The following is a 12483-nucleotide window of genomic DNA, read 5'->3' as shown; positions in this document are numbered from 1 at the left end:
CTTTGTTAAACTATCACTTATTTCCGCAATTAAATTTGGTGTACAACCCAGATTATTCATTTCTAGATTGAGAACTTGTAAGTTGCAATGATTTCCTAGTCTCTCTCTCTCTCTCTCTCTCTCTCTCTATATATATATATATATATATAGAGAGAGAGAGAGAGAGGTCGATATACTTTTTCTTTTCTTTTTTTCTTTTTTCTTCTTGTTTTTTTTACTTTTTATCCTTTAATAATAAACCGAAAGTGACATTGTGTATGTATATAATTTTATAGGACAACTAACCAAAGCGACCGCATAGCGCAGTGGATTAGCGCGTTTGACTTCGGATCAAAAGGTCGTGGGTTCGACTCCCACTGTGGTCGAGAGCTGCTTTGTTACCTTTTTCTTTCTTTTTTTGGTCTATATAATTCTTTTCCTGTTTTTTCGTCTACTAAAATATAGTAGTAATTTTGAATTTCAAGTAGCACTATAGCAGTAGATATGAAACTTAGTCCGGAGACAACTTTGAGAGCCAATTGCACTTCAAAGTTCATGCCTCCAACAACGCTATGTTTAATTTGCTAGTTTCCATCACACAATACTCAGTTTTATTATAACTCATTTTTTCAAATTTTGTGTACTCTATCCAAAGTCGCTTTATTTGGGTTAGTTTTTATGACTCAATATCTAAAAAAATGAGTTTGAGTTATGGAAATTGAGAATAAATTGTTCTTGTTTTTGGATGATGAGTTATAAATTACCATATGCAAGAGACCCAGCTCAATGCCATATCTCATCAAAATATACACACTTTCTCACTAACGGCTCTTTCAATTGGAATTCAATTTACCTATTGCTTATCACATTATTTTGACATGACTTTGAGTGAAGGACTGATTCGGTACAAAACTATTTCAAAAGGGAGATGTGTGTGGAACGATTAAAAATAATTAAAAATAAAAAATTTTAAGGAATAAGACAATCACACCAAGCAATGTAAGGATAAAAGCCTAGGAATGAGCATAGCATCAAGCCATTAGAAAGTTGTTTGAAGTCAGAAGCAAGTACTGGAATGAGATTCCCAACCACATTTTATTAATCAATGATCAATCTATTTACAATAGTTAATTTTGTGCCTTTATAATAGTGTTCCTAAATCATATTAACGAACCAGTAAAGATTAAAAATACTCAAACTCGTAACCAATTACATTAAATAAATAAATCCTAAAAAAGTCTCAAGATCAACCACTGTTAGTTACAATCGATTAGGTCCAATGAAATCGATTAGATCAAAAAATATATGGTGTAGGCACCAAGGATCCATTCCCTTTGATTGAACTAAAATCAACATATTGACACAATGTGACAATTGTAATCTAATGCTCACTTAAATTGTCCTTATAGACTTTCTAAAAGGACTCGGGTATGACGATACAAAATATTTCAAAATAATTATAGTATGAAACGGTTGGTATGACACGACTATGACACGAATACGATATTCTAAATGAAATGTTCATGCTTCCTAGCAAGTAGTCATAAAATTTTAACATTACTAGACATTCTCTCATATTTCTTTTTTACTTTTGATTAGTTGGAGGATGTGAACTTAATGATATGGTTCTATGAATAGATTAGGAGTTTCATTTTTGAAGGGCGCGTAGCATTTTTTGGAAACTTTGGTTGGAATGAAGATTTTACAAGTCAGTCATATGGCCATTTTTATTATCTTTGGAGTTAAAAGTTTCATTATAAACAATGCTCACAAAACTTTGGGGTCAAAAAATAACTATGCTTTCTGAGAGTCATGCATTTGACAAAGTACTTAGGAACTAGTAAAATAGCTCAATCAACTAGTTAAGGAGAGAGCACTATTAAATATCAAAGTAACCCAGGTACTACAGAACAAGGAAGTCATTTTTGTTATCAAAAAAGTAAGTCATTTTGTTTCGTACTTCAGTGACAGTTTAGTTAGTTCTTTAGACATTTTAATATCATCCAAGAAAACGTTTGCACCTGGGGTTTCTCAAACCAATTGCAGACTATTCTATACCCTAGTGCACAGTGCAAATTTTTTAAACACCCATATACCAAGTATATATGTTCATGTTATATAGATTAATAAATAAATAAAATAAACCAAGCAGACAAACAAAAGCTAGACTCGATTAGAAGACTGACAAATTGCCAGAAAATGCAATTTTATGAAAGTTGAGCTTTCAAAATGCAATTTGGAAAGATTTTAAAAATAAAATAATTTGGAAAAGTTTTGGGGTTGAAATTGTATTTTAGAAAATCTTTGAGTCAAAATGTAATTTTACAACAGTGTAAGGGTTAAAATGTGATTTGAAAAGTGAAAAGAGTCAAAGTTTAATTTTTGTGAATCAGATGGCATCTTCGTAATTTTATAAAATTGTTGGGTTAAAAAATGTAATTCTTTGAAAATTGGAGGGTTAGGATTTTCAAATTTTCTAAAACTAAATTCAATAAATGGTTCAACCAAAATATATCCAAAAAGATAGAGACCAAAAGGCACATGAATAGTAAATTATCTTTGTTCATATCTTTTTTATATGTAAACAAAATACAGTATAATTTATGTAATATACAACACCTCAAGAAAGTGTTTGTATAATAATAAATCAATGTTCATATCATTTCCTTCAAGATCAAGCTCTTAATTCTTAATGATTCCTTTTTTCTTTTTCTTTTCTTTTTTTTTTTTTTTTCGCAAAAAGAGTTGAAAAAAAAAAATAGCTATTAGGCATGCTCTTTGCTTCTTGAAAAAGCAACAAGAAAGCTAATTTTTAATTAGTCTGCAACACTGATTCAAGAAGTTTGCAATGCACAACCTCACCCTTCGTATCATTCTTAACAATCTAATTTTTTTAGGAGTAGAGTATCCCTTGAGATAAAACATATAGATATTAATTTGAAGACTAGCTTCCAACCTTAAAATATGACCCTGAACTGAAAATATCCACTGCTATGCATTACAATGAAGAAATCATATAATATTTAGACATATCATAATATCTGTCAAGTGGAATAAGATCCACACATGGGGGTAACAAGATCAACAACGGTGCATCAATAAGCCTAAAACTTGGTTAGTTTTTCCTTGTTTTTCTTTTTTCTCTCTATTTTCTTCTTTAGCTGGGTCATCTTAAACATCTTATCCACACACTTCTGTTCCTTAGCTTGACAGTAGATTAAAAGGAGACAAGATGGATCCAAGCTGATAGGATAAGAAACAAAAGCATGGATGACAAACATGGCCACAACTGTTAACACGATTAGGTGAAGCCTTCTAATCTGGTTTGCTCATGAGCAACAAATATCAAAGTATGTACCATTGAAAAGTTTTTTAGTTTGGGTTAAAGACATCATGAAAACAAGAGGGAAGTCATGTTGAAAATGCATCAAGATAGCGAGGAAGACGCAAGTTCAAGCAGATGATCCATTAGACAGCTGAACAGAAGGAAAGGAATTATATATGCAACCAAAAAAATTCAAAATAAGGACTTAATTGAGTTCACTTAGGAAAGTAAAGTGGATTTCCAAGATGAAGTGAGAGCAATATGGTGTTTACTTTTGCATGCATTCAGATCTTGAGTTTGCAAGTATGTCACATGTGGTGGGTGTCACGACCCAAATCCATGAAACATAAATTTTGTATGACCAACTTGCTATTCTTACATAACTCAATAAACATAATTAATTTCCAAGGTTCAATGAACCCCAAATAAATAATGCTCTTCATAAACCTCTTACAATACTAAGATCCACAATTTAGAATTCACCTCCAAATACTGCAAAATCTTAAGTAAAATTAAAATAACTAAAAATCTTTTAGGGCTTCAAGCATTATTGACGTCACCTAAAAAATTCTCAGGCTCTACCTTGCACCTTACAAAGAGATCCAAAGTTTCTATCTCACAATTAAACTTTAATCTGAAAATTGTAATTGATGGGGTGAGCCACACATCTAGTAAGTAATTATACACAATACACAACAGAATAGAGTCAAGCAAATCACGAGTATTTTGATTTCACAAATTCACTCAATGGTATCAAATATAGTTTTCCAAAACATATAATGAGTCATTTAATACATATGTAATCAAATCTTAAAATCATTTGAAAACACATACAAATAATTGATCAGAGCACAGTGTCACATATACACATATCACATATTCTCACATACAATTCTGTGAGTGGATACCAACATCTAACCCCTACTGGTGAGGAATCAACACTTATTCTTATATACAACCCTGTGAGAAGGCTTACACATATATCTAATTAATTCTAAAAACACTTATTTTGAGTCACATTTCACAAAATCAAAATTTATACAAAATAGAATAATTTACTTAATATGAACAAATATTCCAAATATAGAGATATATCGAATATCACATTATTGAATTGAAACATAAATCAAAGGATGCTTGACTCTCTTAAAGAATGAATAGGAACTAAGGAGTTTATGTAAATATTTTAAAATTCTTGAATAACTTTGAAAACTCAATTTGCTAAAAGAAGTGTTTTAAATACTATTTGGAAAATAGAAATATGAATTTGAAATCACTTGGTTTTAAACAAATTTAAAGATCAAGAACCTTTTTAAAAAACTTACTTTGAAACTCAATTATTTTCTAAAAATAGTTTAGTTTAGAAATCATCTTTTAAATGAGATTCAGACGTTCAAAACATTATTTACAATTTGAAGATTTTCTTTAAAAAATTATTTAAAAGTCGAAGTTTCTTTTTCAATGATGTAAAAATGCTTTTGAAAATGTATGCTTAAAAAAATAACTTTTGAAAACCTTTGACTTCTAGGAACCTAATAAACAAAATTGTGCATATTATGCATAATTACTTACAACACTTGAATCATTCTGAAAGTCCAGTCGAAACACCCTCTAAAAAGTCTCAAAACACTCTTATAGGACCTATAATTGACCACAGATATTACTTAATATCCCCCACAAAATATAAAACTTATCGAATTATACAAACCGACTCACTAGGAAAATACTTTGCTGAACTAAATGATAACACTAATGCAAAGCATCTCTACTCAAAAATATGTTTCCTTGAATTTATCAAAACTTAGAGGCAACAGCCAATCCTTTAAGATTTAATATATGTCCTAAACAAAAAGTAAAACCTTAAACATGAATTAGGCTTTATGACATGACTTTGTTCTAAAATACACATGGTACCCGAGCCTACAAGTGTGGCTTTCCTGGACAAGCGACTTGGGTTCCCAATTTATTTGTTAGTGGGTTTCCTAACAATCCTACGGATAATGGCTTCAAACACGACCTAGACAATCCAATTTCTATTATCTCTATGAGTTTTGAACCAACACCCTCTTCCTCTTTGATTGTTCTTCCCCCTCTCTCAATCTCACTCTCACTCTTTATTTTTTCTTTCTCACCCTCTTTCCCCAGTTTTTCCAACCAACCCAATTGTTTGCCCTCACTCTCCTTATATAGTCTCTCCACAGTGGGGTTCAAATCATTACTTTTTCACTAGTTTTCATACAATCCCACTTCTACCCAAAATCCTAAGAAACAATCATGTCTTCTGAACCTAGAAAGCACCGACGCGACTACAAGATGCCACACCGGCATTTGACATGGCCTGTTGCGAGGTGCGCCAGGCGACGCCACTGCCCACACATCAGTGTCGCGTAGATTTTTTTTTTTTTTTTTTTTTTGTTTCGCAATACGCAGTGACTCAGGCCTATTCATGCCGAATCAGGTCGATTTGCACCAAATCGGGTCGTGTATATATATATATATATATATAATTTAAATTTAAAAAAAAAAGTGCAAAATGCACTATTTGAACTTAAGCTTTAAACCAAAAAACCCTAAACTCTCTCATTCATTCTTTTTCTCAATCTTTGCTCTCCATCTCCCTCTCGGCTCTCTGCTCTCCGTCTCCCCTCTCTGTCACAGACTCAGATTCACTCCCTAAGACACAATCTCAAAGTCTCATAGCCTCTCCCTAAGACACAATCACTCTATTCTTTGCATCTCTTGGTCTCAAATCACCACCATCACTCGATTTCAACTCTCAAGCTCACTGACCCAACTCTCCACTTAGGTATCAAAGCTTTCATTCTCAATTTCCCACCCTCCATTATACTCTCACATGCTCTATTACTCATTGTGATTTGATTTTTTTTTTTTAATTTTTTATATAAGCTGCCTATAATGTTGTGACTTGGGTTTGATTTTTTATTAGTTATTATATATTTGTCAAATTATTTGTAGGTTAAATTGAAATTATTGAATTTGCAATGGATGAAGTTACTAGCATGGAAACTTCACCTTCATTAGATGAAGAAGTGCCAAATGCTAAAGCTCCACTTTGGCAATATGTGACTAAATTGTAAAAACCACCTGGTTCTACTTCTAAATCAGGTGGAAACACACAATTTAAGTGCAACTATTGTGGTGGAATTTTTTTGGGATCCTATTCTGGGGTTAAGGCTCATTTGTTAAAAATTAGTAATAAAGGTATTATAGCATGCATTAAAGTGACAGCGAGCCATAGATTGGAAATACAAAGAATGCATGATCAGGTTGAGAGTGAATTAAGGGTGGTGAAAGTTGAGTTTGGTACATTTTCAGGAGGGAGTTTTCCTTCACTAGATGCCTTGACATATAGGTGGACCTTACAACCTTTGGTTTGGTGGCAATATCATGGCTCCTCATTTCCAACTCTTCAAACCCTTTCTCTTAAACTTCTTGGACAACCTTCTTTATCCTCATGTGCTAAGAGGAATTCGAGCACATACAAATTCATTTATTCCTTAAAAAGAAACAAAATGGCTCCTGCACATGCTAAGGATTTGGTATATGTGTATTCTAATCTTCGACTCTTGTCAAGGCGCAATGAGGAGTACATAAATGCAGCAACAAAGATGTGGGATATTGTAGGAGACTCTTGGAATGACAGTGACATACATGGAAGAGCTAGAATTCTTGAGAATGCTACCCTTACACTTGATGAGCCAGAGTTGGAGGCCATGGTTATTGGGAATGGGAATGCTAGCACTAGTATTACTACTTGTGAAAGTGAAGTTCGAAGTGAAGCTATTGATCTTGATGATGATGATGAGGGTTGTATTTGATTGTCTTGTTCATTATCTTTTATTTTGTTTTAGTTTCAAACTTGTGGGTTGTATTCTAATTTTTGAACATCATGGAATGTTTTAGTTTCAAACTTGTGGGTTGTATTTAATTTATGAACATCATGTTTTAGTTATTATCTACTATTGTTCTTAAATTTGGTATATATTTATATAATGTGAAAAAGTATGCTTAGCAATATATAGAAAATATAAATAAAAATATTTTTAATAATTTTTTAATCGCTGCACCCACACCCTATTTTTTCAAAAATTGCCAAGTCCCACACCCACACTCACACCCGCACTCGAATCCTGAAAAACACCCGTGCTTTATAGTTTTGAAGATTCTCTTGAAACTTGTTCTAGATGCCAAATGATGTTCAGCAGCGAACTCCCCAAAGGCACTACCAATACTCAGGAGCCAACCTGAATTTAATAATTTCATCGTCGATTTCCCATTGTCTCATCGGTCGGTAGTAGGCCAAACACTATGGGATTCCCCCGAACAATAATTTCTATGCCCTAACATACGTATAGTTGGGCTTGACTCATTCCAACAGGGTTTGGGCCCACTTCCATCTTCTAGGCTGGCCTTGACTACTTAGGTTAATCTTAGGCCTATGTTAAGTGGGTCGGTACTGACTACCTGGGCCCAAGCCCCCTACAAAACACTATAGGCAAACCTAGGATTTAAGTTAATATATATAACCCCAAAGAAAACATTAAAACCGCCTAATATATACTAGCCTCATCACACGCACTTCACAAGTGCATTGAGGCTTTTCTTTTTAGCCAAAAAAAAAAAAAAAAACTCTATGTTTTTATTTTATATATATAATTTTTATCTTGAAAATCTAATTTATAAGTGGATAAAAAAATTTAGAAATTAACAATAGAGCAATCCTATTTTTTAGTCAATATTTTAGTAGAAGTTAGAGTTGCATTTTTACCGAATTGTCCATTAGTTTTGTCTCTACTTAAACATAGGGGTGTAAGGGTATTTTTGAACTAAAAAATGAGGAATCCAAATAAGGGAAGCCCTTTTTTTTTTTCTGAGAGATAATTATAACATGCTGCTGACGCCGCTGCTCAAACCCTTTCCCCCCTAAACCCTAAGCACTTTGTGCATGCGGAGGTGTCAATTTAACTACAAGGCCTTTGGGAAAATCCCTTAAATAATAGTATAGATAACCACAATTGAAAACCTTATCTCTCTCTCTCTCTCTCTCTCTCTCTCTCTCTCTCTCTCTCTCTCTCTCTCTCTCTCTCTCTCTCTCTCTCTATATATATATATATATATATATATATATATAGGGCAAAATTTAGGTCTAGTACCTTAAGTACAATACCTAAGGTTTCCTATTTAAAATTTTGACACTTGTCCAATTTAACAAACCATGTAAACGGCGTTAAAACTAAAATATCTTCTTCTTCTTTTTCTTCCTTCTTCCTTCTTTTTCCCATACCTGCAAATGTTTTCTCTTCCAAACCCAAAACCTTTCTCTTCCAAACCACCCATGACCTTTCTCTTCCAAACCCAAAAGCCATATTTCCTTCTTCCTTCATTTTCCTATACCTGCAAATGGCTTCTCTTCCAAACCCAAAACATTTCTCTTCCAAACCACCTATGACCCTTCTCTTCCAAACCCAAAACCTAAAAAAGAAAAAAAATATATCATATCTCTCTCTCTCTCTCTCTCTCTCGGTGTGTGTATGTATGTGTATCTGTTTAGGTTCCCTATTTAAAATTTTGACACCTATCCAATTTAACAAACTAAGTAAACGGCGTTAAAACTATTTTTTTTTTCTTCCTTCTTCCTTCTTTTTCCTGTACCTGCAAATGTCTTCTCTTCCAAACTCAAAACCTTTCTCTTCCAAACCACCCTGACCCTTCTCTTCCTCCAAACCCAAAAGCCATATTTCCTTCTTCCTTCATTTTCCATACCTGCAAATGAACTCTCTTCACAGAACTCCCAAATAATAACATTCTCTTTCACACAATAGTCGACAGCTAACTAGACACATACGTATCCTATCAACTGCTGTCCTTCAACAGATAACCCAATATCTACATATACCTACAAAACGATAAAATTAACTCTCCTTCCACAATCCTAAATAATAGAATATATACTCAAGTTTCATCACAACTATACAATCTATACTAACACCATTCCTCTATCATGGCTTCACGATTCTCTCCGAACCACACCGGGAGCAACAGAACTACATATACAAGTCAGAATGGCATGTATGTGATAACTAACTACTCCAAATAATATAACTATATCGAATTTTACCACTTGATAATTACAAAATCATCTACTGTCCATTCTTAACAGCGTCAAGCATAAGTGACCCCCTACCGTTCAACACATACTATTGCCCTAGCTCATGGTCGACGGGCTCCACGACAATATTTCCAACCTAGAAAATGTTCTAATCACGTCTTTTTTCTCATAACTACAGATACCAACCTCATAAGAATACAAAGCACATACGACAAAACTCTATTACTTGTGTGTGTATGTATGTGTATCTGTTTTCATTCTTCTCTTCTGATCATTCTTCTCTTCTGATCTATGACTCTTTCTTCTCTTCTGATCTATGATTCTCTCTCTCTCTCTCTCTCTCTCTCTCTCTCTCTCTCTCTCTCTCTCTCTTTTGGTGTGTGTGTATGTATGTGTATCTGTTTCCTTCCTTCTTTTCTTATCTATGATTCTTTCTTTTCTAATCTATGATTTGTTTTCTTTTTTTTTATCTATGATTCTTTGGAAGCTGAACGGATCAAATCCAATCGAATCTGATTGTAGGTTCAAGTTCAGGTGCCATTTTTTGGTTTGAAAACCAGTAGATTTGGCTTTTAGTTTTTAATCTTTCCTGTTTGGTTACTGAGAAAATGAGGAAGAAGGGTCCCTTTTTTTGGTTTGAAACCCAGTAGAAAATAAGGCAACTAGAGATTTGAAGCCATAGGTTCTCGCAGTACAAGAAAAAAAAAAAGGAAGAAGGGAAAAAGAAAAATTTTAAACCGTGGGTTAACACCGTTTGTTTGGGATGTCAAATTGGACAGATTTCAAAATTTTAAATAGGGAACCTAAGGTACTGTACCTGAAGTAAGCCAATGGTAAAAAAAAAAGTACCATATCAGTTAGTGGGGTAATGGGCTATCTAGCCCAATATCTGAGACAATTCATGTTAATCCATTAATCACCACAATTAAAAAGAATAAAATAGTCTCTCTCCTTTTCAATGTGGGATTAAACATTTTCACAACTCTTCATCTTCCATATTCACTCCCACATCTTTACATTTATGTTATAACATTTACTCATTTTAATTATTTAATATTAAAATGTTCCAACATGTTGATTACCATATCATTTATTATCCCTTAGTTTTTGAATTTCCATATCTGTCTCTATTCCCAAAATGTGCTTACATTCATCTCAACCAAAATACCTGAAACTTTTTATTTTCATAAATTTGTCTCTATTTCTTTTTTTTCTTTTTTTTTTTTGAATTTCCATATCGTGACCCTAGGAATAGTTTAAAAAAGAATTCAGAATCTTAGATAAAGACTTTACTACCAGTTCACTACAAATCTACATTAAGAAGTTCAGCGTCATTGCATCCTCAGAGAGGAAAACACCACCTCTACCCCAAGTTATACAAAGACTTGAAACCAATTCAAAGGCTTCTTTTGTGATCGATCTCAAAGTCCTTGACTCTAAATTTATTTTGCGACTTATACAAACAAAACAAATTGTTGGTGCAATTGTTGAAACAAATCTTTATAATGCTCCAACATAATGATTTTTTGTATAATGGTATCATTCGTACAAACTACAGATCTTTATAATGGTAGAAAGAGTGTAATTTGAACCCATCTCTCTCTCTCTCTCTCTCTCTCTATATATATATATATATATATAAAGAGATGAGTTCAAGTTACACCTGTTTTAAACAATTGGATTTAAGTAAAGCCAATGGTAAAAAAAAGACCATCATTAATACTAATATTCTAATTGATTTAATTTATTATCCCTTATTTAATACATTCCATACTTATTTTTAAACCTAAAAAGATTTATATGGCTAACACATCTCTCTCTATCTCCTTCATGGCTCTTCCACCTCAACAACTAGGTAATCGAAAAAAAAAAAAAAAAAAAAACCACAACATGTATTGCTCCCCACTGCATTTCCATCCTTGGTCCTTTGACATGTAGATGATAATTATAGTTGGAAAGCATTACCATCCTTGATTCTCTTTGATTCTAAGGAGATTGAATTTAACCATACTTTTAAAATTATAATAGGTTGTGTGCTTTATTTTTCGATGAACGGGGGTGTGTGCTGTTTTTGAACTCAATTGTCCTAAATCTTATATATGAGAAATGTAACAAAATTTTCATTTGGAGACTATATATTAAAATTCAAATTTGGAGACTGTAATAACTTTGATGTGATTATATAGTTTTTTTTATAAGCTACAGTTAAGTTCTTTGAATTCGAACAATGAAAAGAAAAATAAAATCTCAGTAATAATCATTACTTCAGCTCTTTCTACCTTCACAATAACACAAGATTTTGAGGATAATACCTCAGAATATGCTAAAAAAGAGAGTAACAAAAGCAAATAACTGAAGCTAAGAAACATTTTATACTATATGCCCGATGACAAAATTCAATGCGCTACCATGCCAATGACAAAACATTAACAAGTATTGCACCATCTGTTGAATCCGCATCCACTCTTCCTTCGTGATGTTGACGCTATTTCCATCCATGACCAATTGCTTTTAGGCAGATGAGGTTCCTTTATTATTCATACCCCACTCTTGTTCAGCCTCATTACCATTAACGAGTATTGCACCATCTGTGGCTTTTTTTTTTTTTTTTGGCTGCCTGCGATCTAACCATGGAGGTGGAAGAGTTGTGGAGGAGATGGAGAGACAAAAAAATGCGAAGAGAAAGAAAGAGAAACGTGTAGTCAGGAGAGAAAGAGTCAGCCATATAAATTTTTGGGTAAATTACAAAGTTAGTCTCCATCCTTAAAATCATATCTCAATTTGGTCCCTAACCTTTCAATTGTATCAATTTGCTCTCTAACCTTTCAATTGTACTATTAAGTATTGGATGGAAATTGCTAATATGTCTAATAAATCGAATAAACTATTATTTCCATGCCATGTAGATGGACACCTGGAATGCCATATCATCTTACATTTCTTTTTTAAATGTGAGGGCTGATTTAGTTCTTGCACGTGAGTGTCTATTTCGGATCAAATTCCAGATTTTCAAATAAATCATGGTTTTAATTTCATGGGTTTTGCTTGT

General features: G+C 33.0%; 1 non-coding gene across 1 annotated transcript; it reads left to right on the top strand.

The window, feature by feature from the left end:
* Positions 1-291: 291 nt before the first annotated feature.
* TRNAR-UCG lies at positions 292-365 on the top strand. Its single transcript has one exon. It is a non-coding gene; the product is annotated as a tRNA-Arg (tRNA).
* Positions 366-12483: the final 12118 nt, after the last annotated feature.

The sequence above is a fragment of the Quercus lobata genome, chromosome 5, assembly GCF_001633185.2.
Source record: "Quercus lobata isolate SW786 chromosome 5, ValleyOak3.0 Primary Assembly, whole genome shotgun sequence".
Taxonomy (NCBI): domain Eukaryota; kingdom Viridiplantae; phylum Streptophyta; class Magnoliopsida; order Fagales; family Fagaceae; genus Quercus; species Quercus lobata.
Note: the sequence above shows the minus strand (reverse complement) of the source record. Positions and strands in the feature narration are given on the sequence as shown.